This window comes from Carlito syrichta, unplaced genomic scaffold (genome assembly GCF_000164805.1).
Source record: "Carlito syrichta isolate Samal-C Ts95f unplaced genomic scaffold, Tarsius_syrichta-2.0.1 Scaffold302017, whole genome shotgun sequence".
Classification (NCBI taxonomy): domain Eukaryota; kingdom Metazoa; phylum Chordata; class Mammalia; order Primates; family Tarsiidae; genus Carlito; species Carlito syrichta.
In genome coordinates, this window is record NW_007246113.1 from 375,880 (window position 1) to 402,922 (window position 27,043).

A 27,043-nucleotide genomic window follows, 5' to 3' on the forward strand; every position below is an offset into this window, starting at 1 on the left:
GCGCGCTACCACGCCCGGCTGATTTTTTGATTTATTGTAGAGATGAGGTCTCGCTGCCCAGGCGGGTCTCGAACCAGCGGCCTCAGGCAATTCACTCACCTCAGCCTCCCAAAGGCGCGGGATTACAGGCTGAGCCACCGAGCCCGGCTATTCAGCATATTTTTATGACTGAAATGATAGGAAATATTTGGCATTATATATTTCCATATATATGTAAATATATACACTTATTTTTCATGTTTGTGTTTCATTTGGCATCGTCTACATTTATATACACGTATATATGTTTGTATATTTTGGTATATCTTTATCTAAACATCACAAATATAACACATCTCCTAAGTTAAAAATCTGCCCAATTTATTGTGATAATACTTCCACTTTTCCAAGTCAAAATAAAGTTGGTGGGGGCTAGAAATTGGGAATCAGCAGACAAAAGATTCAGATACTGATTTACCAGGACTTGTAATATAGTGAACTGAAAGTTTCACTACCATTCAATAAGATATTAAATAATCAGTGAACAATTTATCAAAATTTAATTCTGCATTTCTTGTTTTTTAATAATTTTTTGAGTTAAGTGGAGAAAGCTTTTTTTTTTTGAGTTACAATCTCACTCTGTTGCCCAGACTGGAGTGCAGTGGCTGCTCCCGGCCACCGCAGGCTCGACCTCTGGGCTCCGGTGATCCTTCCGCCTCAACCTTCCGAGTAGCTGGAACTACAAGCGCGTGCTACCACGAACGGCTGGTTTTTTAATTTTAATGTAGAGATGAGGTCTCGCCAAATTGCCCAGGCGGGTCTCGATTCCGCGGGCTCAGGCAATCTACTCACCTTAGCCTCTCAAAGCACGGGATTACAGGCTGAGCCACCGAGCCCGGGGGAAAAAGGTTTTAGTAACGGTTCATATGAAGAGAGACTTAATGCACTTGATGGAAATAAAAACATTTTCATATAAGATTTCCTTTTCTTTTTCATATTTGAAATGTAAGTATCTTTAATACAGAGGCAATATACACAGAAAAGTTATGATGATTCTATATCATTGTTTGTGTTTTTGATGGAAATGTAGCTCTGTAGGAGGCCAACATTCTTAATGGGGAGTTAGCCATTCCTCTATGAGGAAAGTGGAGAGACCACAGAAAGGCAGTAGAAGTTCAACAAGTTGGCTGGAAAGTTTAGCACTGATGAACTTTTCTCTTTCTAAATTTCTAAAATTAGCAAATGGAAGATATTTTCATTTTCCCTACAAGAGTCTAAGTGTCAGCTCAGACACGCAATGGCAAAAAAAGTATGTTTCAAATTAAAAAGTGTTACAGACCCTATTTCCCTTTTTGAAATGCAGACGCATATGAGGTGAAAAGGAAAAAGGCATTAAGTAAATTATGTGGATGGTGCATGAGCCATCATTTAGAGAGGTGGAGAAACTTTGGAGAAGGGAAGAGAAAATGACACTTAATGGGCATCTCTTATGTGACAGGAATTACATTATGTTCACTTACTCCATTTCATTTTTAAAACGATTCTTTGAGACAGATATTGTAATTTTCCTTCTTACCCTCTTTCCTGTTGAAAATGAAGAAACTAAGACAGGAAGCTAAGTGATTTGTATTAAGTGTGATACTATGGGCAGAATATTTGAAGTTACTAAATAGTATAAGGCATCTTTTGTTTTTTCCTAACTCATTCAGATTTGGAATATAGCCAGTAGGCCTGAAAAGACCAGTTACTCAGTTAAACATTCCTTTATCTGCTCTTAGTGATGTTTGCCAATTTCACAGCTGGTTAATTCCATAACTACAAAAAAAGAGGCCAGATTTCATCATCCCATCTGTTATTTCTAATATAAAATCTGTAAAAGAGAGAGCTAAGCAAACTTTGAGACATGTGACTCTACTTATTTGTGCAGTGGTTCATATAGCAAAGTGCTGTAACATTATCAACTTGACAGTTCACAAAGAGAAGAATACAAACACCAACTAGAAGAAAAATCAAAGTTTAAGATAGGTTCATCTACTCTGCTTAAGAAGGAAGAGATATGCGCAACCAATTTCAGAAAACTTTCAGTTAAAATAGTTAAGATAAATATTTGGCAGCTAAAGAGACAAAACATTCAGTCATGTAAAGTTTGTTTATTTCACTCACGTTAATTCCTAAGGGAAAAGAGTTTTTGTGGAAACATTTTGCATATGCAGGGCTCAAATCAGTTTGACACAACTGTCACTAGCAGAGGTTTGAGGTCCAGTCAGTGATTTAGATCAGAGGTTATAGTTTAGTCTTTAAATCACTTGCAATGGAAAATTCATTTATATCTACCTCCAAGACACACAACCAATACCATAAAAGGTTTAGAGTTAACCTTGAAAACTTACTGGCATTCATCCTGATTTCATCCTGATCGTTAGTTTTGGTGAATATTTCATTTCCCATTCACCAATCCATCTCAAAATCTACCCAAAGCACTTTTTATTATAGTCAAAATATAATGTAATGTACTTTGTAAAGTGTACATTAAAATATACAATTGTTCTTACAAAGTAATCTCTCATCTGATGGCACTAGTGTTTTATATCTTGCTTTATAATATTGGTAGTGCACTGTGAATAAAAACATGTACTCTGGATTATGGTTTCCAGGTCTGAATGAAAGCTCCATGAGGTAATTTGCAACTGAGTGAAATAATTTATCTAAACTCAGGTTCTTCAATGTTAGTATTATATATTTCAGAACCATGGAACTATTTGCAATGTGATAAATCCCATCTCATGCTTCTGTATGGGCAAAGACAGATGGAAAGGACATCCGTCCTGAAGTCATCTCTTTTGCTTTGAGGGCTATGAAATGTTTCTGTATCTATTGAATAGCTGCTGTCCTGGCACTTCTCTTTACCATCACTCAGTTCCCTTTGGTATACTCCTATATTTCTTTCCTAACTTTTTGGGTGAGGCATTATTCACTCTCTCTTGATTTACTTTACCATTTTGATGGAACACATTTTCCAGTAGCTTCTACAAAAGAGTGCAGAGGAGATAAATTATTTTGAAACAATCCATGTCATTATTCTGCCCTAGACTGATAGTTTGACCAGGCATAGCATTCTAGAGTTGAATTTTTTTCCTTCAGAGTTATGAAAGGTAGAGCTCCTCCACTGTCTTCTGCTGAGTTGTCTAATGAAACTCTGATTTGAGATCATTTGTATGTAATTTTCTCCTTAAAAGTAATCCTTATTTGCTTTATATTTTGGTGTTCTGGTGTTAGTTGCACATATATATATGGCCTGACAATTAAGTTCGTGAAGTAAAAAAAAAAGCTACATACCATAGTGAACACCGTCAAAGTACTTCCCTTGGGAAGCTATGTACCAACACCAGCACCTAGTCCACCCATCAAAGTAATTTTGGAACTTTTTTTCTGGAATGGCCATCAGAGCTGTTGTTGTATTACCCTTGCTATCCTGAATGATACCAAAATGGCTTCCTTTCAATATTTCCTTTATCTTCAGGTAAAGAAAAGTCATTGGGGGTCAGATCAGGTGAGTAGGGGGTGGTATTCCAATACAGTTAGTTGTTTACTGGCTAAAAACTCCCTCTCAAATAATGCTGTGTGAGCAGGTGCACTGTTGTCTTCTCCTTTGGGACCATATTTGCACATACCTTTCTCATGCCACAATTTTCAGTTAAGGTTTTCCTATTTCTCTATAGATGTTTACTTGAGTATGCTTCTCAGACTCAGCCAGTGATTTTTATGCATGACTTGATGAGTTTTTGCAATGTTTTGCCAGCTCTACTTATTACTGGCCATCCAATGAAGAAGAGGTCACTCTCTTTGTCAGTAATGTTTTCTCTCTCCTCAGTAAAACATTTAATCCATTTGTACACTGCCATTTTCTTCATAGCATTATCCCCATATACTTGAACAATATGTCCCTGATTTCACTTCCACTCTTGCCAAATTTAACAAGAAATTCAGTGTTTGTTTGTTGCTCTAGTTCATACATTGTTACAACAACAGCTCTGATGGCCATTCCAGAAAAAGAGTTCCAAAACTGCTTTGATGGGTGGACTAGGCACTGGCATTGGTGCATAGCTTCCCAGGAGTACTTTGAAAGGTGACTGTAGTGATATTCAGCAATGAGGTATGCAGAACTTTTTCGAGGATGAGTTCACAAACTTAATTGTCACACCTCATATTTACAATTTCAAATATTATAACATCAAACAGGGCTAACTTCAAAAAAAGAAGTATCACTGAGATAAAGAGGTACATTTCATTCTGATAGAAGGTTAAATCCATATATATAAAAATATATACACAATCCTAAGTGTATATATATTTAATAAGAGAGCTTCAAATTATAAAAGCAAAAGCTGATAGAATTAAGGCAGAAATAAACAAATCAACAATCATAGTTGAAGAGTTTAATATCCTATAGGAGAACAAACAGGGGGAAAACCTAGTAATGATAGAAGGGTACATTATTGTTGACCTATTTTATATTTGTAGCACACTATACTAAAAAAACCTCAAAATAAACTATTTCAATGTGTAAAAAACAGTTAACAAGATAGACAATAACCTGCACATAAAGTAAGTTTCAACAAATTTTTAAGATGAACATTTTGAACAAAAACTATTTTTTGAAAAGTCAAGGGGAAGTTAGTAAATATTTTTAAAGCAATAATAATGAAAACCCAGTAAAATAAAATTGGTTAGACAGAGTTAAGGTGTTTAGAGGCAGTTATATTAAAAAAGATGAAACTTATAAAATCTTAAGTTTGGTCCTATGTAGCTAGAAAAAGAGCACATTAAATCTAGAGAAGGCAAACGAAAGGAAATAAGACAAAAACAAGAATAACAAAAAAAAAAGTAATGAAAATTAGCACAAGTCAAAAGTTAGTTCTTGAAAGGACCAAGATGGAGTTGATATACCCAATGATCAGCCATTTCAACACTGCTTAGCTTTGTCGTGTTTTTCTAGCAGTTCACTTCAATTTGCCCTCTAATCACTAGCCAAGGACAGAACTGGTTCCACAGAGGTAGCTATTGATAACTGTTTTACAACCCACTTCCTAGCTTGTTTTGTAAATAAGTTAACCTATCCAGCCCTTGTGACCTTCATGACACAGACTCCATCAACATGGCAGCAATCATGTTACTAACCCACCCATCTGCTTGCTGTCTATCACCTGATGTCAGTATCTGTGCTCACCTGCTCCTTGATGATAATCTAAAAGACCACCACCCAATAACATTAACAGCCTGACCCCATCAAAGGGAAGGTTTAAAAGGCATTTAACTTCAAACAGCAGTCACCATTGTTTTGTTAAACACTGGCAAGGCCATGTGTGTTTTGAGCTATGGACACCATGTTTCCTAGCTTTGGCACCCTCTTCTACATTGAGGAGGTGAATCTCTCTCTCCCATTTACTTTCCAAATAAACTATACTTTTCCATCTAATTTCTGTGCAATTCTTTGCATCTTTTGCATGGAACCATATCGCAGACATCCCCCCACCCCCCTCCTGCTTCACCCCTCAAGTCTGACCTAACATTTTGGAGGCCCCTACTGGAATTTCTAACCTAACAGTTCTTGAAAACTCTAGCAAGAATGGTCAAGATTAAAAGGACTAAATTATCATAACAGGAATCAAAGAGAGGCTATCACTACAGATATTCAGATATTAAAAGGGCAGCAATGCAATATTACAAACAACTTTACACAAACATCTGAAACCATAAAATAAACAAATTCTGTAAAATAACAACTTATGAAAAACATACTTTGACACAAGAAGAAACAATCTGTATAGTCATATATCTTTAAATAAATTAATTCTGAATAAAAACATTAATTTCTTTAAAGATACATGTCTATACAGATTGTCTATTACAAAAAAAAATTCCCACAAAGAAAACTCCAGGACCAAAGGGTTTCACTGGTGAAATTTATCAAATGTTTAAAAAAGAATTCTAACAATATTAAACAAATTCATTCTGAAGGTTAAAGAAGAGGAAATACTAACTTGTTTTAAGAATATAACTTTAAATAATCTTGTTGGATCCCAGGGTAACTCTAACTCCAAAATTTGAGAAAGATATTATAAAAAAAATTCAAAACAGATCTCTCATGAATTCAGACATAAAAATACCTAATAAAATACTAGCAATGTATGGCAGGCTAAATAGTGCCCCTACCCCAAAGGGGTATATTGCCTAAGCCTTGGAACATGTGAGTATGTTATGTGGGAAAAGAGATTTGAAAATATGATTAACGTAAATATTATGAGATGGGGAGATCATCATGAATTATCCAGGTAGGTATGTTATCACAAGTAGTCTTATAAGAAAGAGTAAAATAGAAAGTTGAAAGAGATATGTCAATAATAGGCAGATTTAAAGATGGAGGAAGGGGTCACAAACCAAGCAATGTAGGTAGCTTCTAAAGATGGCAAAAAAGGAAATGGATCTCCCTTCAGATCCTCCATAAGAAACTAGCTCTGCTAATATTCCAACTCTAGCCCAGTAAGACTGATTTTGGGCTTTCGATCTCTAGACGTATAAGAAAATAAATCTGTTCTGTTTAAGCCATTTAGTTGGATGAAAATTTTTTATACAGCAATAGAAGATTAATACACATGAGTGTATTCCAGGGATTTTCCCAGAAATGCAAGGGTGGTTTAGCAATTGGATATCAATAAATTTAATTTTCCATATTTGCAGAAAAAGGAGAAACACTATAAATTATCACAATAAATGCTGAAAAAACATTTGACTAAATTTCACACTCATTCATCAAAAAAAACTCTCAGAAAACTAAGAAAAGAGAAAAATTTGTTAATATAAATAAACAAATTTATATTACAGGCTCAGTCTGTAATCCCAGCACTTTGGGAGGCTGAGGTGAGAGGGTTTCCTGAGTCCATGGATTTGAGACCAGCCCAGGCAATTTGGCGAGACCTTGTCTCTACAATAAATAAAAAGTTAGCTGGGCACGGTAATGTGCTCCTTGTAGTTCCAGTTACTTGGAAGGCTGATGAAGAAGAAGGATGGCCTGAGCCCAGCAGGTCAATGCTGGGGTGACTGTGAGCATGCCACTGTAAAAAAAGAAAAGAACACTTATAAAAACCCTATAGTTAACACTAAATTTAGTAACTTAATAAACATTAAATGCTTTTCTTCCCCTAAGAATGGAATCAAGGCAATGTCTGCTTTACCAATTCTATTCAACATTGAACTGAAGGTTCTAGTCAGTGTAATAAAGCAATAAAAATAATGACAGGCAGAGGAGAAAGGAAAAAACATAATTTTTATTATTAGACAATATGGTTCTTACACTGAGGAAAAAGCCTAAGAAATCCATAAAACTAAGATTAGGATAAATGAATTTAGCAAGATCAAAGGATGCAGTGGTACAAAAGTCAACTGTATTTCTATATATTACTAGCAAATAATTAGAAAATATATTTTAAAATTTGATGTACAAGAGAGTGCAAAGCATAAAATATTTAGAAATAAATAAAAAACAAGCACAATTTCACAATGAAAACTGCAAACATTGACGAGTTCTCTCTTAAGAAAGACCTAAGTCAATAGAGATTTTCTATGTTCAGGGATTGGAAGATTCAATATTATTAGATCACAGTTCTTCCAAATTGATGTACAGGTTCAAAGTAATCTCAGTCAAAATACTATAAGTGGTGTTATAGAAATAAATTAATCCTAAAATTTACATAGACATATAGGTGTTATAAAAGTCAAAACAATCTTGAGAAAGAAAAAGTTAAGGATGTTCCACTAACTGATTTCAAAACTTACTAAAAAGTTACAGTAATTAAGATAGGGGAGTATTGACAGCATAGACAAAGAAAATCCATTTAATAGAACAGATAGCCTAGAACTAGATTGACATCTATATAACCAATTAATTTTTTTTGACAAAAACTTAAAGCAAGGCAATAAAATGAGGAAAAGAAAAGCCTTTTCAACAAAAGGAAATGAAATAATTGGATAAATTATTCAGAACAATAGAACAATAAATGAATTTCAACTTCAAACTCATATCACACAATGAATTCAACTGAATCATAAACCAAAATATAAAAGTTAAAACAATAGTTTCTAAAGTAACATAGGAGAATATGTTAATGATTTTGGGGTAGGCAATGATTTCTTAGAGAGGACACAGTATATGACAAGTCTAGCAGCTGGCTAAATATCTACATATGATTTTCAGGCCCAATCATAGGTAATTATTGCAAAGGCTTTACCTGACCAGCCTCACATGGGAATGTTGTCCTCTCCACACCAGTCTTGGTGCACAGCTAATGTACTGTGGCCTCTGAAAGGAGGGGTTATCAAGGACTCAGTGTCCCTGGCTGATCATCCTCTTACATATATCCACATTCCTAGTCCAGGACCATCAGTTTAAAGGGCCTTTTATTAAAAAGACCTTTGGCAGAGGTCTTCATCAGGCATCTCTTTGAAGACTTCCGTACTAAAGGGAGAGGGAACCTGAAGATACTTTTCTCCACTGTGATTCACTTAGTACTTTTCCATTTCTAGTTTCCCTTCCCTCTTCTTGGCCTCTAGTTCCATATAACTGCCAGAATCTTATGTTCAGAAGTCCCATTGGCACTGATAAAACCCCACATCTGATCCATCCGCATTGATGCACTTGACCCTAGAATGGCACTTTATATGTAGAAAAACGGGACAGGGAAGAGTTGGTACTTTCTCCAGTTTAGACTCTTGCTTATACTATTGCAGCAAGTGATTAATGGTTTGACTCTTCCAGTTTGATTTGTTGCCATAAATAATCAGTTATTCCAACACCTGGCTGCTCAGTTCACTTGAGTTCAATTGTTCATATCCATATAAGAAAAAATATGATAAGCCTAATTAAAATAACAAAAAAATCTATTTATCAAAAGCTCAGAAAAGAAAAAGGAAATCTAAGAACAGGTAAAACTTTACTGATATAATCACAAGTGTTTGTTAATGGGGCATGGAGACTGAATAGCAGATGACATGAAAAAATTTTCTGGGACCATGAAAATATCCCATATCTTGATTGAAGTGCTGGCTACATGAATATTTATAGCTGTCAACATGTACTGAATTGAATAACTAAGGCCTGTACATTTCACTGTCTATAAATTGTATTTTAATTAAAAATGTTTAAGTATTGAGAGAAACAAACAAAAGGTACAAAGTTTATTCTCCTCTTCCTGTGCAGTTTTTTGTGTATGTGTGTGAAATTTATAGTTGGATTTGAATAAATAGGCTAAGTTTGAAGTTGTATAATAATTTTGTTCCATTACATAGCATCATTTATTATACTATTAAAACTTTAGAATAGTTAAATAATTTACATTAACACCCAAAACCATAAGGATGATCTGTAACCTGTTTATCTATTGGTCTCAACAACTAATATTTTCTGACACAATTTATTTATAAAAAGGTGAAAAGTATTCTAGCTATTGATAACTTGTGACATGAAACAATAATACAATGGAACTCTTTCTGCTGGACAGTAAATCATTAAGTTGCTTATCTTATAATAGTAAAAGATAAATGGAATAAAATATGCATATTACGAAGCACTCTCTAGTAGAAAAATTCTAAGGACAGAACTCATGCTACTCTAAGTTGACCTTTAATTACTTAATGTACTGAGATGAAATAAGATTATAGTAGATAAACATGGTACAGATTCTAGGTCTTCCAAAGAAAGACCTGACAGCCTTGAGTAACTCACTGATCCATTTTAAATATCATCTGTTGTCTAAGGAACCTAAGGAAAAAATGTTATTAATAGCTAAACAGAGAATCTCCCAGGACTTGTTCATACAATTTATTTTGGTAAATAGTCAAATTCAATAAGTACTTTTTTTTAACCACATTTTTGAATGTATCCCTGGACAGTTGCTTTTTCCATTGCTTAGGATCATGTATTTCAGCAGTCCAATCCATCTTCCATACTACAGTCACAATCATTTTTCTAAAATATGGGCAGGATCATGTCACTTTTCTGCTGCAAACTTTTAATTGCATATAAAATAAAGTCCAAATTCTTCAGCATGTCATATGAGGCCCTATAATAAGCACTCTATTTTATCAATTTTTTATCATCACTACTAGCACCACTACTCCAGCCCATGTGCTCCAGGTATCTTTATCTCTCATCCTACTCTTTAGTCCCTCTATTAACATGCTACTTACATTAAGACAGCCATGTTGCTTCACATCTGTGTCATCCATATGCTATTTTCTAAGCTCCAATGCTTTCTCTCCATCCTACTACAGTGCTATAGTATGTCTTATTTATCTTTATGGCTCCAGTGCATAGTACTGTGCCCATCACATAGTAGTGTTTATTAAACATATGTTGAATGTATAAATTTAAGTAGTCTAAGGTCTCATAGAAAGTGGACAAGATATCCTGACAACCAGTTCGCCCACTTTCATTGCTTCACACCTTGAAAACTCTAAATCAAAGTTGGTGGGTTTTCTCATTGCTAAACATTTCTAGATGCTTCTCAAAAGTAAGCGTAATCTTGCCTTATCTTTTTGTTCTAAACATAGTATTTTTCACAAGTTCCCATTTATTAGCATTTAGCCTCAATTAAACTATTAGTAATCTATGTAACAGTTTTTGCAATTTTTTTGCCCTTGTTGCGTGTTCCTTTTCACATACTTGGCTCAATCACACTTTAAACATTAAAATAGTAAAGAAACAAACAAAAAAACCCCTCCAAAAAATCCTTCATGCTTCTGGCAGATATAGGTGAAAAAGAGCCATTTTTAATATGTTCATAGTACGAGAGTTTCCTTTCAAGTTCTGCCTTCAAGGGAAACTATTTTACCAGAGCCTAACCTACTGGGGTTTACCAGAACCTAACCTATAGAGGAAATTTTAGATTCTAACAAGTATTATTTAAAGATCATACTTGTCATTCAAAAATCAGTCTAGGTGCCCCATAAATATCTTAAGCATGTATCTAAAACTTAACTATCTTTCCTAGTACCATGCCCACTCACCCATACCTAACTTGCTTCCACTCCTCACCTCAGTTAAGGAATAGAAATCCATACACTAAATAATCTACTGGATTCCAAATCCTATTGATTCTACATAGCAATTCAGAGAGGGAAGTTGAATTACCTAACTGAAAAGTTACAGAACTAATGCACAATCCAGTCAAGTAACTTAATGGAAGAAGGAAGTAATACCATAAGTAATTAAGATAACTCAAGTTAGAAGTATGAGTCACAGTTACAGGTTACCATTGGATCATCTTTAAAAATTATACATGAGTGCTCTGGACCACTACAAGTAAATTATAAATCAGTAGTAAGGATAGTGGTACACGTATATGAAAATACATTTTTCATATATATAGGTATACACACTCATAGTAGGAAGTCAAAAGATATTTGATGAATGAATATTATTTTATTTTATTATAAAGATGTGGGGTACAATTCATGGTTTGATATACAAACGTTGATTATGCAGGTACCCTTGCTGATGAGTTATGCCCCTCCCTCCCTTAGCAGTTTCCCTCAACTGCCAATCACATCCCTCCCGCCGAAAGTTTCCCATTAGGGATTCCCAGTTTTCCAATCCCTTTTTTATAGTATTATAATAATTGTTCAAGGTTCTCTTATGAGTGAAAACATATGGTACTCTGCTTTTGTTTCTGTGATAGATCGTTTAGTATGATCGACTCTAAATCCATTCAAGTTGCTGCAAAACCATATGTTTGTCCTTCTTTATGGCTGTATAATATCCCATTGTGTATATATACCACAATTTTATAATCCAGTCTGGCTTCAATGGGCAACATGGTTGGTTCCATGTTTTTGTTATTGTGAATACAGCTGCAACTAACATCCGTGTGCAGGTATCTTTTTTTTAGAATGATTTGAGTTCATCCAGGTATATTCCCAATAGGGGGATTGCTGGGTCATATGGAAGGTCAATTTCTAGCTCTTTCAGAAATCGCCATATTATCTTCCAAAGAGGCTGCACTAATTTGCATTCCCACCAGCAATACAGAAGCGTTCTTTTCTCTCTGCATCCTTGCCACCATCTGTTGTTGTTTGTTTTATTAAAGATGGTCATTCTCACTGCAGTTAGGTGGTATCTCAGTGTGGTGTTGATCTGCATTTCTCTGAAGATGAGGGAGGCTGAGTACTTTTTCATTTGCTGTTAGCTGCCCATAGATCTTCCTTTGAGAAGTGTCTATTCATGTCTCTTGCCCACTTTTTAATGGGGCTGCTTGTTTTTTTCCTTTCAGAGCATTTAAGTTCCTTGTAGATCCTAGATATTAGGCCTTTGTCTGATATACAGTTGGCAAATGTTTCTTACCATTCTGTGGGCTGTCTCTTTGCTCTCTTGATGATTTCTTTTGCTTTGTAGAAGCTCATTAGTTTGATGAGGAACCATTTGTCTATCTTATTTCTTAAGGTATGGGCATTTAGGGTTCTGAATAGGAATTCACTGCCAGTTCCAATTTCCATAAGGGTATCTCTTGCATTTTCTAAGATTCTTAAAGTTTGAGGTTTTACATTTAGGTCTTTGATCCATTTAGAGTTAATTTTTCTGTACGGTGATAGGTAGGGGTCCTATTTCAATCTTCTGTATGTGATCAGTTTTCCCAACACCATTTACTGAATTGGTTTTCCTCTCCCCAGTGGTTGTTGTTGGAGGCTTTCTCAAAGATGCACTGGTTGAGAAATTAAGGCTTTGCTTCTGGAATCTCTATCCTGCTGCATTGGTCTATATGCCTGTTCTTATAACAATACCAGACTGTTTTGATTACTGTAGCCTTATAATAGTTTAAAATCTGGAAGTATGATACCTCCTGCTTTGTTTCTTTTGCTAAAGATTGTTTTGGCTATTCGTGGTTGTTTATATTTCCATATGAATTTCTGTATTGTCACTTCCAGATCTGAGAAGAATGATGTTGGTAACTTAATGGGTATTGCGTTGAATCTGTAGATTACCTTTGGTAGGATGGACATCTTAACAATGTTGATTCTTTCTATCCATGAGCATGGAACACTTTTCCTTTTGTGTTTTCTTGGATTTCTTTGAGCACTATTTTGTAGTTCTCATTGTAAAGGTCTTTTACTACTCTGGTTAGGAAGAAGCTGAGGTATTTCATTTTTTTTTTGTGGCTATTGTGAATGGGATTGTGCTTTCAATTTGGGTCTCTGCTCTGCCTGTTGGTGTTTAGGAATGCAACTGTCTTTTGCACATTTATTTTGTACCCTGAAACTTTGCCAAAGTCCTTTATCAGTGCAGGCAGGTTTTTGACAGATTCTCTTGGATTTTCAGGGTATAGGGTCATATGATCAGCAAAGAGGATAACTTGGCTTCCTTTTTTCCTATTTGCATAGCCCTGATTTCCTTCCCTTGTCTAATTGCCTGAGATAGGACTTCTAACACAGTGTTGAACAAGAGGGGTGAGAGTTGGCAGCCTTGTCTTGTTCCAGTTTTTAGGAGATATGTTTCTAGTTTTTGTTCATTTAGCAATATGTTAGCTGTGGATTTATCATAAATGGCACTTACTATTTTGAGGTATGTTCCTTCTATCCCTAGGTGTTTGAGGTTTTTTATCAAGAAGGGATGCTGGACTTTATCAAAAGTTTTTTCTGCATCTAATGATATAATCATGTGGTTCCTGCTTTTACATCTGTTGATGTATGTAATGACATTTAGGGTCTTGTGAATGTTGAACCAGTCCTGCATCCTGGGATAAAGCCGACTTGGTCAGGGTGGATGATTTTTGAGATGTGTTTTTGGATCCAATTTCCAAGAATCTTGTTGAGGATTTTTGCATCTATGTTCATAAGGGATATTGGCATATAGTTTTCTTTTTTTGTTGAATCTTTATCCGTTTTGGGTATCAGTGTGGTGTTAGCTTTGAAAAATGATTTGGGTAGTATTCCATCCTTCTCAATTGCCTGGAACACTTTCAATGGGATTGGTATCAGCTCCTCCTTGTACATTTTGTAGAATTCTGCTGGAAAGCCATCCGGTCCAACTCTTTTTTTTTGTAGGTAGTTTTTGTATGACAGAGTCAATTTCCTGGGTTGTTACTGGTCTATTTAGTGTTTCAATGTCTTCTTGTTTCAACCTGGGGAGGTTATATGATGTCACAAAGTCCTCCACTTCATTTAGGTTATCAAGTTTGTTTCCATATTGGTGTACATTGTAATCTCTGGTAATCTTTTGTCTTTCTTCAGGGTCAGTTGTGATTTGATCTTTTGTATTTCTGATTGCGTTAATTTGGGTTTTTTCTCTTTTTCTTGGTCATTCTGGTTAGAGGTTCACCAATCTTGTTAATTCTTTCAAAGAACCAGCTTTTGTTTTGTTGATGTTTTCTATGATATTTTTGTTTTCTATGTCCCAGTTTGGGCTTATATTTTGGTGATTTGGATTCTTCTGCTAAAGTTGGTGTTTTGGTGGTCTTCTCTTTCCAGCTCCCTTAGGTGTTTGTTAGGCTCCACACTTGTGATTGTCCTGTTTTCTTTTTCTTTTTTTTTCTTTTTTGAGTTGGAATTGGAGCAGCCACTGCAGCCTCGAACTGCTGGGCTCCAGTGATCCTTCTGCCTCAGTCTTCCAAGTAGCCGGAATTACAGGCATGCGCTACCATGCCTGGCTGATTTTTTGATTTATTGTAGAGATGAGGTCTTGCTGCCCAGGCAGGTCTCAAACCCGCGGGCTCAGGCAATCCATTCACCTCAGCCTCCCAAAGGCACGGGATTACAGGCTGAGCAACTGAGCCCGGCTGTCCCATTTTCTTGATGTGTGCTCATAAAGATATAAATTCCCCTCTTAGAACCGTTTTTGTGGCATCCCAGAGGTTTTGGTAAGATGTTTCTTCATTTTCATTTGTTTCCAGGAATCTTTTAATTTGTGCTTTGAATTCAGTGTTGACCCAGTAGTTGTTCAGCATCATGCTGTTTAGTGCCCATGTCTTTGTGGAAATTTTTTTGGTGTTGATATTTATTTTTACTCCACTGTGGTCTGAGAATATGCATGGCAAGATTTCAACCTTATAGAATTTGTTTATGCTTAATTTATGGCCAAAGATGTGATTGATCTTGGAGTACATTCCATGTGGTGATGATTAGAATGTATATTCTGTGGTTGTTGGGTGGAATAATCTGTAGGTATCTATTAAGTCCATTTGGTTGAGTGTCATGTTTGGATCTCCTTGTTGATTTTTTGCCTCGTTGATTTATCTACGGCTGTTAGTGGGAGTGTTCCAGTTGCCTGCTATAACAGTGTTAGAGTCAATATCATTTTTTAGTTTACCTAATAGTTGCTTTATAAATTCTGGTGCTCCTGGGTTGGGTGCATATATGTTTAGGATGGATATTTCTTGCTGATGGATTGAACCTTCTATCATTATGTAGTATCTTTTTGCATCTTTTAAAATTTTTGATAATTTAAAGGTTGCTTTGTCTGATATTAAGATTGTAACTCCTGACTTCTTTTGTAATCCATTTTCCTGGAAACTCATTTTCCATCCTTTAACTTTGAGTCTATTTGTTTCCCTTGTAATAAGATGAGTCTCCTGGATGCGGCAAATAATTGGTACCAGGTGCAGCACCAGGAAAGCCCTGGCCACTAGCTCCTTAGCCCTCACTCAGTTGGCCATTCACATGCCCACTCAGTCAGCAGCACATACATAAAATTTTCCATATACTCACTCGCTCACACAGGGACTCACATAGTCTGACTGGCTCAGCCGCCATCTTCTCCCTCCATTCAACGAATATAATTTTAAAACACAATCTTGGATATGCCAAAGTTGGAAAGGATAGTACATTATGTTACTGGGCTCCTGCTTTAATTCACTCAACCATTCAAATCCAGTATATGTGCATGCAATTACTGGCATATTTTGCTTAGTATCTATCACCTCTGCTGTTTAATGTCTACAATGAAGTGAGCTGTAAACAGGAAATGCAATACACTACTGATGTATGAGTACTTTACTCAGTTTTCTATTCTGTTTTTTTGAGTTGGAGTCTCACTCTGTCGCCCAGACTGGAGTGCAGTGGCCGCTCCTGGCCACCACAGCCTAGACCTGCTGGGCTCCGGCAATCCTTCCGCCTCAGCCTTCCAAGTAGCTGGAATTACAGGCATGCACTGCCACGCCCGGCTGATTTTTTGATTTATTGTAGAGATGAGGTCTTGCTGCCCAGGCGGGTCTCGAACCCGCGGGCTCAGGCAATCCACTCACCTCAGCCTCCCAAAGGCGCTGGATTACAGGCTGAGCCACTGAGCCCAGGCTGGTTTTCTATTCTTAACATAATTGTCTTTATAAATTAGCAGTTGAGTAGGTAGATACAATAATGCAAAACAACTGGTGCTGATGATGGCACACAGCACAATTGAGGAAAAAGAACAATGCAGCAGCCTGGAAGATTTAGTACCAAGTCAGCTGGAGCCATCATTTTCTCGATTTCCTTTACACATAATGGTGAATCAGAAACAAAACAGGTGTTACTGATTTCTGTGGCAACAAAAAGCTTCTGTTCAAATTTCATAAGTGGTTTTCATGTGACTGATAATTTATATAAGATTAAAAAGGTTTGAATTTTTCCAAATAATTAAATGTAGTTTCTTGTAATATAAGTAAAAGAAAATATCTAGTCATTCCTTCTAGGCTACATAATTTTGAATAACTAGCCTATAAGCACACTGGTATATTATCTCTTATTTTGCCCAACTAGTCTATTAGTTTGTTTTTTATTTTATTTTATTTTGAGTCAGCACACTCACTATTGATTCTACAAAGCAATTCTTACTTAAGAGTGGATATGTGTTAAGAGGTTATTATCCTTTTGTTGAAGATCACCACTTAAGACAGGTAGTAACATTAGTTTCATTCTGTATTAATTGTAGAGGTCTAGAGCAAAGTAGAAGACAGAGATGAAATGGGACCCGTGCGTATTATTATATTATTAAAATAATCAATTATGAGACAACACTAAATGTCACTTTTAAATATTATATATTTTGGTCCTTACATTCTGCTTGCAATATCCATTAGCAGCGCATATATACAGGGAAAATTTAAACATAGTTTCTGAAGTTTAAAGAGTTTTGTGCTTAATTACTTTTAATCTATCTCAAAAGTAAAAAATGCTCTGCATATTTTGAGTGTTTTGCAAACCCAAGGCAAATATAAACAGTCACTGGTAAAACAAATATAAACTGAATTCCATCACTGATATTTGAAACAAAATATTTAATAACACTGATCTAATCTGTAAGATAATTTTTGATTTGCTTAAAAAATATCAGAAAGCAGAAATTCTTGTCAATCATAAGGCAAGCAGCTCTGCTAGAGAAAGGCCTCTCTACCAAATTTTTGAAAACTTGGGACAAGGTTTAAGATATATTAGTACTCTAACCTACACTTAATTTTCAAGGCAAGTAAAAAATTCTGATCAACTGTGACTTTTTTTCATTATAGTTCTCAACTCACAGAAAATATTTAAAATTTTTAAACTATTTACATGTTGCAAAATTAGTTGTATCCTTCAAGAGAAACAACTAGGTCAGTGTTATGAGAAATCTTCCAGCTTCCTTAATTCATGTCATAATTTGAGAATCAACAATCATGCTTCTGGCTTTGTGCTTTTCATGATCATTTATTAGCTAGCAAGTGATGTAATATCTGTCTTCAAATTTTCCCCCTTTCCATAAAATAATGTAGTTTTCCCATCAAAAAAGACAAACGTAATAGAAGGGTTTTTTGTTTGTTTGAGTCTGGGTCTCACTGTCACCCAGGCTGGAGTGCAGTAGCGTGATCGTGGCAGGTCAACCTTAACCTCCTGGGCTCAGGTGATCCTTTTGCCTCAGTGTCTTGAGTACCTGGTACTATAGGTGCACGCTACTATTTCCAGATAATTTTGCAGAGGTGGGGTCCACTATGTTGCTTAGGCTGGTCTCAAACTCCTGGGTTCAGGTGATCCTCCTGACTCAGCCTCCCAAAGTGTTAGGATTGCAGGTGCAAGCCACCATGCCTGGCCAAATATAAGATTTTGAAAATAATCTTCCATGGAGTTTTATTCAGTGACTATACAAATATGTAAACAGAAGCAAATTAATTAGTTTTTCACTTATCCTTAACCAATTTTAAACTCATAATAATTTGTCATTTAGATCTTTTTTTTTTTTTTTTGAGTTGGATTCTCACTCTGTCGCCCAGACTGGAGTGCAGTGGCCGCTCCCGGCCACCACAGCCTAGACCTGCTGGGCTCCAGCGATCCTTCCGCCTCAGTCTTCCGAGTAGCCGGAATTACAGGCGCGTGCTACCACACCCGGTTGATTTTTTTGATTTATTTTAGAGATGAGTTCTCGCTGCCCAGGAGGGTCTCAAACCCACGGGCTCAGGCAATCCACTCACCTCAGCCTCCCAAAGGCGCGGGATTACAGGTTGAGACACCGAGCCTGGCTCATTTAGATCTTAATATGCAATTTTTATGGGTGGGTGGGGGAAAGGAAGACCATAGCTAAAGTCTCCTGTTTAATTTCCATTATGACTGTTCTTTTGTAACTCCAACAAGATGTACTCAGACAGAGATAGGCATGAAGATCACAGAAGTACAAGCAGAAAATGTGAATAATTAATAGATATGAGCTTCAGGTAAAATGGCATCAATCTCATAGACTTGTACACAACTTTTACCGATCAATTATGTGCTACAAGTTGCTACACTCTTTTATCAAATCACTTCTCTACCTCATATCTGGATATAAACCAGAAAAAAAGAAATCATAGATAACTATTGGGGGCACTTACATTCAGAATCCTTTTCTTTACTCATCATGAATCTTCTTGAAAGAAATGCACAGAAATCTGAATGTTACACAGATATCAATATAGCATTTGTATTTTGGTATCTGGTATTAATTTTCAACGATACTTATTATTTTTAAAACGTTGTAAAAAATAACATATCTCTACAAATAGTTTTTAAAATATCCTTAATGTGGCCTATAAGATCCTGCATGATCTCTCTTTGTCTACCTCTCTATTCCCTTTTCCACTATGTATTCTCTTTTACTCAGAGGTCCAGCCATACAGGGCTTCCTTCAGTTGCGTGGGACGTTAGGTGATTTTTTCCATCTGTCTAGAAGATTTTCACTTTTCACTCTTAATGTCACTTAAATAATTTCAGATACTGCCTTAAATATCACTTAGGGAAAGGAAGGTTCCCTAACACCCTGTTTTAAACTCTTACTTATTCTATAGTACTCATCACAATTATAATTATTTAAGAAAGAGGTCACAAATTAGTAGCCTATTGGCTGTAATCAGTTATATTTGATTCAACTCTCATAGTTTTAAATAAATTTGAACTATTGTTTACAAGTAGGAGACTACACATACATATTATGGCAACCATATTTATATTTATCCTTAAATGAAAGCAAGCAACTATTCATTGAAAATCCAGACTGCTTCTCATTTGTGTGGTTAAAAATATTTAAAATGCTTTTGAAACTTGGGATATAAATGTAGTGTACCTAAATTTACTTACAAAGGTTCTGGTGCACCTAATTTACTTGGCAGTATTTTTTGCTTTATTCAGTAGTGAATAATGGAAAAGGAACTGCGGTCAACTGTCCATTCAACTAATGGTTGTACTGTGCCATTACAGACAGCACTGTTATCTGCTTTCTTTTTGTTGGTTAAGTATTTCATGAAAATCTCTCTCCTGTTTCAAATTAATATAGAAATTTGCTTTAGCTAAAATCTCAGCTAGGCATGGTGGCTCATGAGCCTGTAATACCAGCATTTTGGGAGGCCAAGGCAGGAGGAATGCTTGAGCCAGGAGTTTGAGACCCAGTCTCTACAAAAAAATCAGAACAGTTGGCAGTCATTCCCAGCTACTGGATTAGCAGAGGTAAGTCCAGAAGGTAGAGGCTGTGGTGAGCCATGATTGAGCCATTGCACTCCAGAGTAGGTGACAGAGTGAGATCAAAACTCAAAAAATAAAACAAAAGAAAACTTTACAATTGCATTACACCTCTGAATAAAATAGTAAGCTTTACTTCAAATAAATGCAAGGCTTATTTTCTGACAGAACAAATAGATCTCTCCAACATTATATTACATAGCCCATAAGGAAGAAAATAAATCTACAGGTCACTAGATTCTTTTCCTTTTTATCCAAATAAAAGCAGAAAAATTTCAACTTAAATATATTATGAACTTTTAAATGCAGCTGCCTTACAGATGGCCCTCCATATCTGTAGGTTTCACATCTATGGATTTAACCAACTGCAGATCAAGTTGTACCTATACTGAGCATGTATAGACTGTTTTTCTTGTCATTATTCTCTAAACAATACAGTATAACAACTATTTACACAGGATTTACATTGTATTAGGCATTACAAGTAATCTTGAGATAATTTAAAGTATACAACAGGATGTGTATAAGCAAATACTACACCATTACTACATAATAAATTACAGCATCTTTGGGGGTTCCTGAAATCAATCCACTGTGGATACTGGAAGATGACTATACTTGTAGCTCACTGTATATCTTGCTATAAAAATGAAAAGAATACTATTATTAGCACTTACTTTTAATAGTTAGAATGCTTAACTGTTAAAATCCTCAAATTCATGCCCGCTTTTAACATTTGAACTTATTTGAAGTTATTGTTCACAGGCATGCAGTAGCAGTATAAATAGGAAGGAAGAGAACATAGGTAAGCTGGGTGACTTTGAAAATACGGGGAAATGTCATTCCTGGTTGATTATTTATGTGCTTAATAGTGTCTATCAACAATGTACGAAATGCTAGGGGCAGGGATGTTGTAATTTAAGACTTACAAGATGAAATGTCTTTATCTTTGTTGGTAAGATAACCTATTCATAAACAAAACAAATTAACTATTTAGTGAGAAGACAAATTTTCAGTCAGAAAAATTAAGCAGAGAAACCTGATTGGGACAGCTGCACTAAAGTAACTAAATTAATTTCATTCTTATATGAATAGAATACTCTGGACAATATAGGTGCTTAATTAAATGAAAAACTTTAATCTTGTATCATCCGTAAAATAAATCCAAAGCAGGCACTTTAATTTTTATTTTCATCTACTACATAATTTATTTTATTGTTATTATTATTTTTACTTTATTTTATTATAAAGATGTGGGGATCTTCTTATAAGTCAGGATTAGGTACATGAATAACATATGTGCAGGTGAAGTTTGGGCCTCCAGCTGGTCCTTACTTCCCCTGGTTTAGGACCAGGTACTCTTTGTGTTTGCTAGTGCCTCTCCCCTACAACCCAGCAGTGTCCCATGACTGCCAATCTCTCCCTGGTACTATTGTGAATAATGTTCAGGCTCCACTTATAGAGCGTGTGTTACTTGGTTCTTTGTTTCTGTGATATATTGCTAAGAATGATCACCTTCAACTCCATCCAATTTGCTAAGAAGTCCATGATTCCTTCTTTATGGCTGTGTAATATTCCATCATGTATATGTACCAAAGTTTCTGTATCCAGTCTACTTATAATGGGCAATGGGGTTGGTTCCAAGCTTTGCTATTGTGAAGGTGTGGCAATATACATGCATTTTTTGTAGAACGATTTGTATTCTTCTGGGTATATTCCCAGAATGGAGACTGCCGGATCATATGGAAGGTCGATTTCTAGTTCCTTTAGATATCACCACACTACTAGGTTGCACTCCCATCAACAGTGTAGAAGCATTCCCTTTTCTTGCCAGCATCGATTGTTTTTGATTTATTAAGGATGGTCATAATTACTGTAGTAAGGTGGTATCTCAGTGTGGTTTTGATGTGCATTTTACTGATGATTACTGAGCCTGAGTATTTCTTCAGGTATCTTCAGGCTGCTCATATGTCTTCTTTTCAGAAGTCCTCTGTTCATTTTTTAATAGAGCTGTTTGAATTTTTCCCTTCGGTTTGTTTGAGTTACTTGTAGATCCTGGATGTTAGGCTTTGTCAGATATACAATTAGCAAATACTTTTTTCCCATTCTGTGGGTTGTTTCCCTGCTTTCTTGATGGTTTCTTTTGCTGTGCAAAAGCTTTTCAGTCTGATGATGTCCCACATGTCTACCTTATATTTTATGGTATACACTTTTGAGAATCTGATCAAGAATTGGTTGCCTACTCCTATGTGCATAAGGGTATCTCCTGCCTTTTCTTCTAAGATCTTTTAGTTTGATGTTTTATGTTTAGTTCTTTGGTCCATTTACAGTTTATTTTTGTATATGGTGATAGGTAGGGGACCCTGCTTCATTCTTCTGCATGTGGTCAGTCAGTTTTTCTAGTACCATTTGCTAAATAAGGTCTCATGTCCCCGATGGTTGTTACTGATGAAAGCTTGTCAAAGACAAGTTGGCTGAGAGATCTAGTTTTTGCTTCCAGAATTTCTGTCATGTTCCATTGGCCTATATCCTTATTCTTCTACCAGTGCCAGGCTGATTTGATTATTGTAGACTTATAGAAAAGCTTAAACTCTGGAAGTGTGATACCACTTGCTTTGTTCTTTTTGCTGAGGATTGTTTTGGCTATTTGTGCTTTTTTTTTGTTTCTACATACATTTCAGTATTGTTATTTCCAGATCAGAGAAGAATGATGTTGGTAATTTGATGGGTAATTGAATCTGTACATTGCTTTGGGTAAGATGAGTATCTTGATAATATTGACTCTTCCAGTTTATGAGCATGGAATGTTTTTCCATTTGTTTGTGTCATCTTTGATTTCTTTGAACAGTGTTTTATAGCTCTTGTTGTAAAGGTCTTCCACTTTTCTGCTTAGGAAGATGCCAAAGTATTTCATTTTTTGTGTGTAGCTATTGTGAATGAGACTGTGCTTTTTATTTAGTTCTCTGTTTATTACTGGTGTCTTTTGCACGTCGATTTTCTACGCTGAAACTTTACCAAAGTCATTTATCAGTGCAAGGAGGTTTTGACAGAGTCCCTTGGGTTTTCAAGTATAGGATCATGTCAACCTGCAAAGAGGGATAGTTTAACTTCCTCTTTTCCTATTTGGATACCCATGATTTCCTTCTCCTGCCTGCTTGCTCTAGTAGGGAGTTCTAACACTATGTTGAATAGGAGGGGTGAGAGCGGGCAACCTTGTCTTGTTCCCATTTCAAGGGGAATGCTTCTAACTTCTGTCCATTTGTTGGGAGCCAGCCGTGGAGGCCTGCCTGAGCGTTAGGGATCCAGGCAGGGTGCGGACCCTGAGACCACCAGGCTGGTTCAGGAGCTGAAGGCCCATTCCCTCCTCCTTTCCTTGTTGTTTAGCATTACCCACTGGTAGGGATTTTAACGATCTAAGCATGAAGTTCTGAGAATATGACAGGCATGGCTGACTCTAGGGATCCACTGTTCCCGCTTCTCACAGACTGCGGTTTCAGCTGTAAACTTAACACAGTTCAAACTAGATCACATTTGGGAGCCTTATACGTGATACAAGCTTCTTTATAAGATTTAAAAATATATTTGTAGAATTAGTATATACATTTAGAGAGCTGTTTCCAGCATGAGATGGTTATCTAGGGTTACCAGAAATGGCCCAGCATGAACTTTGGGCTGGGCCACATTCCTAAGGGCCCAGCGTCCATTTTGGGCTGGGCTGCATTCTTTTAATATGGTTCTTTAGTTATAATTAGTGTAAGTTTTTTCTACTTATAATAGAAACTGATATCATAGAAAGTATTTTAGAATAGGTCATGCTACATCAGGGAATTATGTTAGTCCAAGCATGATCAAACATGATACCATAAGGTTTTATAAGAATACAACTAACTTTTGCAATCTCATTGCTCCCACCTTCTACTAATTGTGATTTTGGCTTTAGTACAATTACAGTTTGTATTTGGGTTTTATTTTAGAAGCTTTATTGCTGATGATCAGCCTTACATATCAGGATTAGGAATTACAAATTTTTATAGAAATTAAGATAGATACATAGGATTTTAGAATAACCATTTTGTTAAGAGAGCATAATCAATTGTTCCTGGAAATGGCCCAGCGTGATCTTTGGACTGGGCCACATTCTTTAGGAACTGGTCTGACCTATAATTAAGAGTTTTTTATAGTACAGGTAAAGGTATTAGGATTTAAGTCAGTCATTAGGTGTTGGGAATGCATAAGTTTTAGAAGTTATTGATTATTAGGATTTTATGATATTAAAACTGTTGTATTGATTTTGAGGAACGTAAACCAAGCATAAGGAACAGTGAGATAATTTTGGGATTGTCCTTCCTCACGCTTGGGGAAAACGCATGGTGGGCAGTATGCCCCCTCCACCCACCTGGCTTTGTGTTCATGTAAAACTCTTGTGATTTGATTAAGATTGTCCTTTCTCATGCTAAGGAAAATGCCTGGTGGATGAGGATGCCCTCCACCCACCTGGCTTTGTGTTCATGTAAAACTCTTGTGATTTGATTGGGGTCCTCCTTCCTCATTCCTAAGGAAATGCCTGGTGAGTGGGGGACACCCCTCACCTACCTGGCTTTGTGCCCACGTGAAAGTCTTGTGATTTAACATGTGAAAGTTTGGGATAAAAGACTCACGGCTGGTGCCAATAAACGGCTTCTGCTCATTTTCACTGAACAGTTGTCCACTTTCTTTCTTTCTTTCTCTTTCTTCCTCTTTATATCTATGCCTCCATCTTGCTTTCTTTTAATATCTATCCCTACTACAGAATCGGCTTCTGCACTAGACAGAGTCCAGTCTCTTTCTTCCCTTCTATTCTCCCAGAATATTCGCCGACGCTGCCCCACCTTCCAGGGACTCTCTAAATCTCTTTTGGGGGCTGGCCCCCCATATCCATTGAGCAATATGTTGGCTGTGGGTTTATCATAGATAAATTTTACTGTTTTGAGGTATGTTCCTTCCTTGCCTATGAGTTCAAGGGTTTTTATCAAGAAGGGATGCTGGATTTTGTCAAAAGCTTTTTCTGCAACTAATGATATAATCATGTGTTTCTTGTTTTTACATCTGTTAATGTACTGAATTACGTTTATGGTCTTGAGAATGTTGAACCAATCCTGCATCCAGGGAGTGAAGCTTATCTGGCCATGGTAGATGACTCTTGAGGTGTGCTGTAGGATCAGATTTGTTAGGAACTTATTGAGAATTGCTACATCTATGTTCATCAAGGAGACTGGTTTGTAATTCTCTTTCCTTGTTAGGTCATAACCAGGTTTGGACATCAGTGTGATATTAGCTTCATAAAATGATTTGGTGAGAGTTTCATCTTTCTCAATTGCCTGGAATACTTTTGATAAGTTTGGTATCAGCTTGTCCTTGTATGCTTTGTAGAATTCAGCTAGAAAGCCAACTGGGTTTTTATTTTTGTAAGTAGATTTCTTACAATGAAGTCAATTTCCTGGATTGTGATTGATCTGTTTAGGGTTTCAATTTCTTCTTGTTTCAACTTTGGAAGGTTGTGTAATTTCAGAAGTCCTCCATTTCCTTTAGGTTTTCAGGTTTATTTCCATACAGGTATGTATAGTAATCTCTGATAATCTTTTTAATTTCTTCTGGGTCAGGTGTGATTTCACCTTTTGTGATTCTAATTGTATTTATTTGGGTTTTCTCTGTTTTTTAGTCAATCTGGCTAGGGGCCTGTAGATCTTATTTTTCCTCTCAAAGAATCAGTTTTTTGTCTTGTTGATTTTTTTCTATGATATTTTTGTCCTCTATGCTCAAGGTAGGCACTTTTAATGCCATACTATGTAATGCTAGAATTTTTTCCTGTGGAATTTGTTAAGATAAAAATAGGCCATTCAATTGTAAAATACATGCAGCTTTATACGTTTTTTAATAACAAGCAGAGTTGCCACTCATCTGCCTACAAAATATAAAAACAGATTGTTTCAACAGTGGTTAACTGGAACATTTATGTACCAAGTTGGAAAGGTATTACATTTGCTTGATTTGAAAACACATCATCAGCATTCTTTATATATATATTTAGACTTGGCCAGAATTTTTTTTCTAATCCTAATCAATCATCCTGTTTACTTTGGCAAATTGGGAATGACAAGAAAACATCTGCAGAGTACAGACAGTATTCCTAGTTTGTGAAAATAGTTTCTTTGTTACCGTTAAAAATGAAACAGAAAAAAAATAGATAACTTGATTTGCATAAAGATTCTTTCAGGAAAAACATATAAGAACGAAGCTATTACTTGTTCATATGGGAAATTATAATTTGATAAACTATTGTTGGTACTTTTAATTATTTTTAATTTAGGGGGAAGGGATATGAAGAAATTTTAAATAAATTTAAGGGTACTTCTTAAATTATTTTCCCAAAAAGGATAAAGATTTTCAACAGAGAGATGACAGAGTACCAAGTATAGATCAGGATGGACAGCGGGTTTCTTACTCTTCTTGGGTCCTTAAAACATATATTTTCTTAAGGTACCCAACCTTACATTCTTTGTTTGTTTTTCAGGCAATTGTATCTCCCGGATAATTTTTTTTTTTTTTTTTTGAGTTGGAGTCTCACTCTGTCACCCAGACTGGAGTGCAGTGGCCGCTTCCGGGAATTACAGGCATGTGCTACCACGCCCGGCTGATTTTTTTTTTTTTTTTGATTTATTGTAGAGATGAGGTCTTGCTGCCCAGGCAGGTCTCGAACCTGCGGGCTCAGGCAATTCACTCACCTCAGCCTCCCAAAGGCACGGGATTACAGGCTGAGCCACCAAGCCCGGCTATCTCCCGGATAATTTTAAACGTGTTTATTATCAGTAGTAACTTGTGCCTGTTTGAAAATATGGAGAACAGCAATAGAATCAGCAGAAGAGATGGAGCCAATGAAATTATGTGAAGAAAGTAAAAATTTTTTATCAAATAAAATTTAATTTCTGCAAAAGTGTAGAATTTAGTTATATCCTAAGTAACCACATTAATTTCACCTTTTTACTATAGTTGCTATCCTTATTTCTACATTTAAGCACTCAACTCCTAAGTTTACAAACTCCTAACTTGT

The 27,043-nt window shown here is 36.0% G+C and overlaps 1 protein-coding gene across 1 annotated transcript in view; it reads right to left on the reverse strand.

Moving 5' to 3' along the window:
- Positions 1-27,043, reverse strand: part of TBCK (TBC1 domain containing kinase) — a 273,436-nt gene that overhangs the window by 107,377 nt on the left and 139,016 nt on the right. The gene's annotated exons all lie outside the window — the stretch shown is intronic.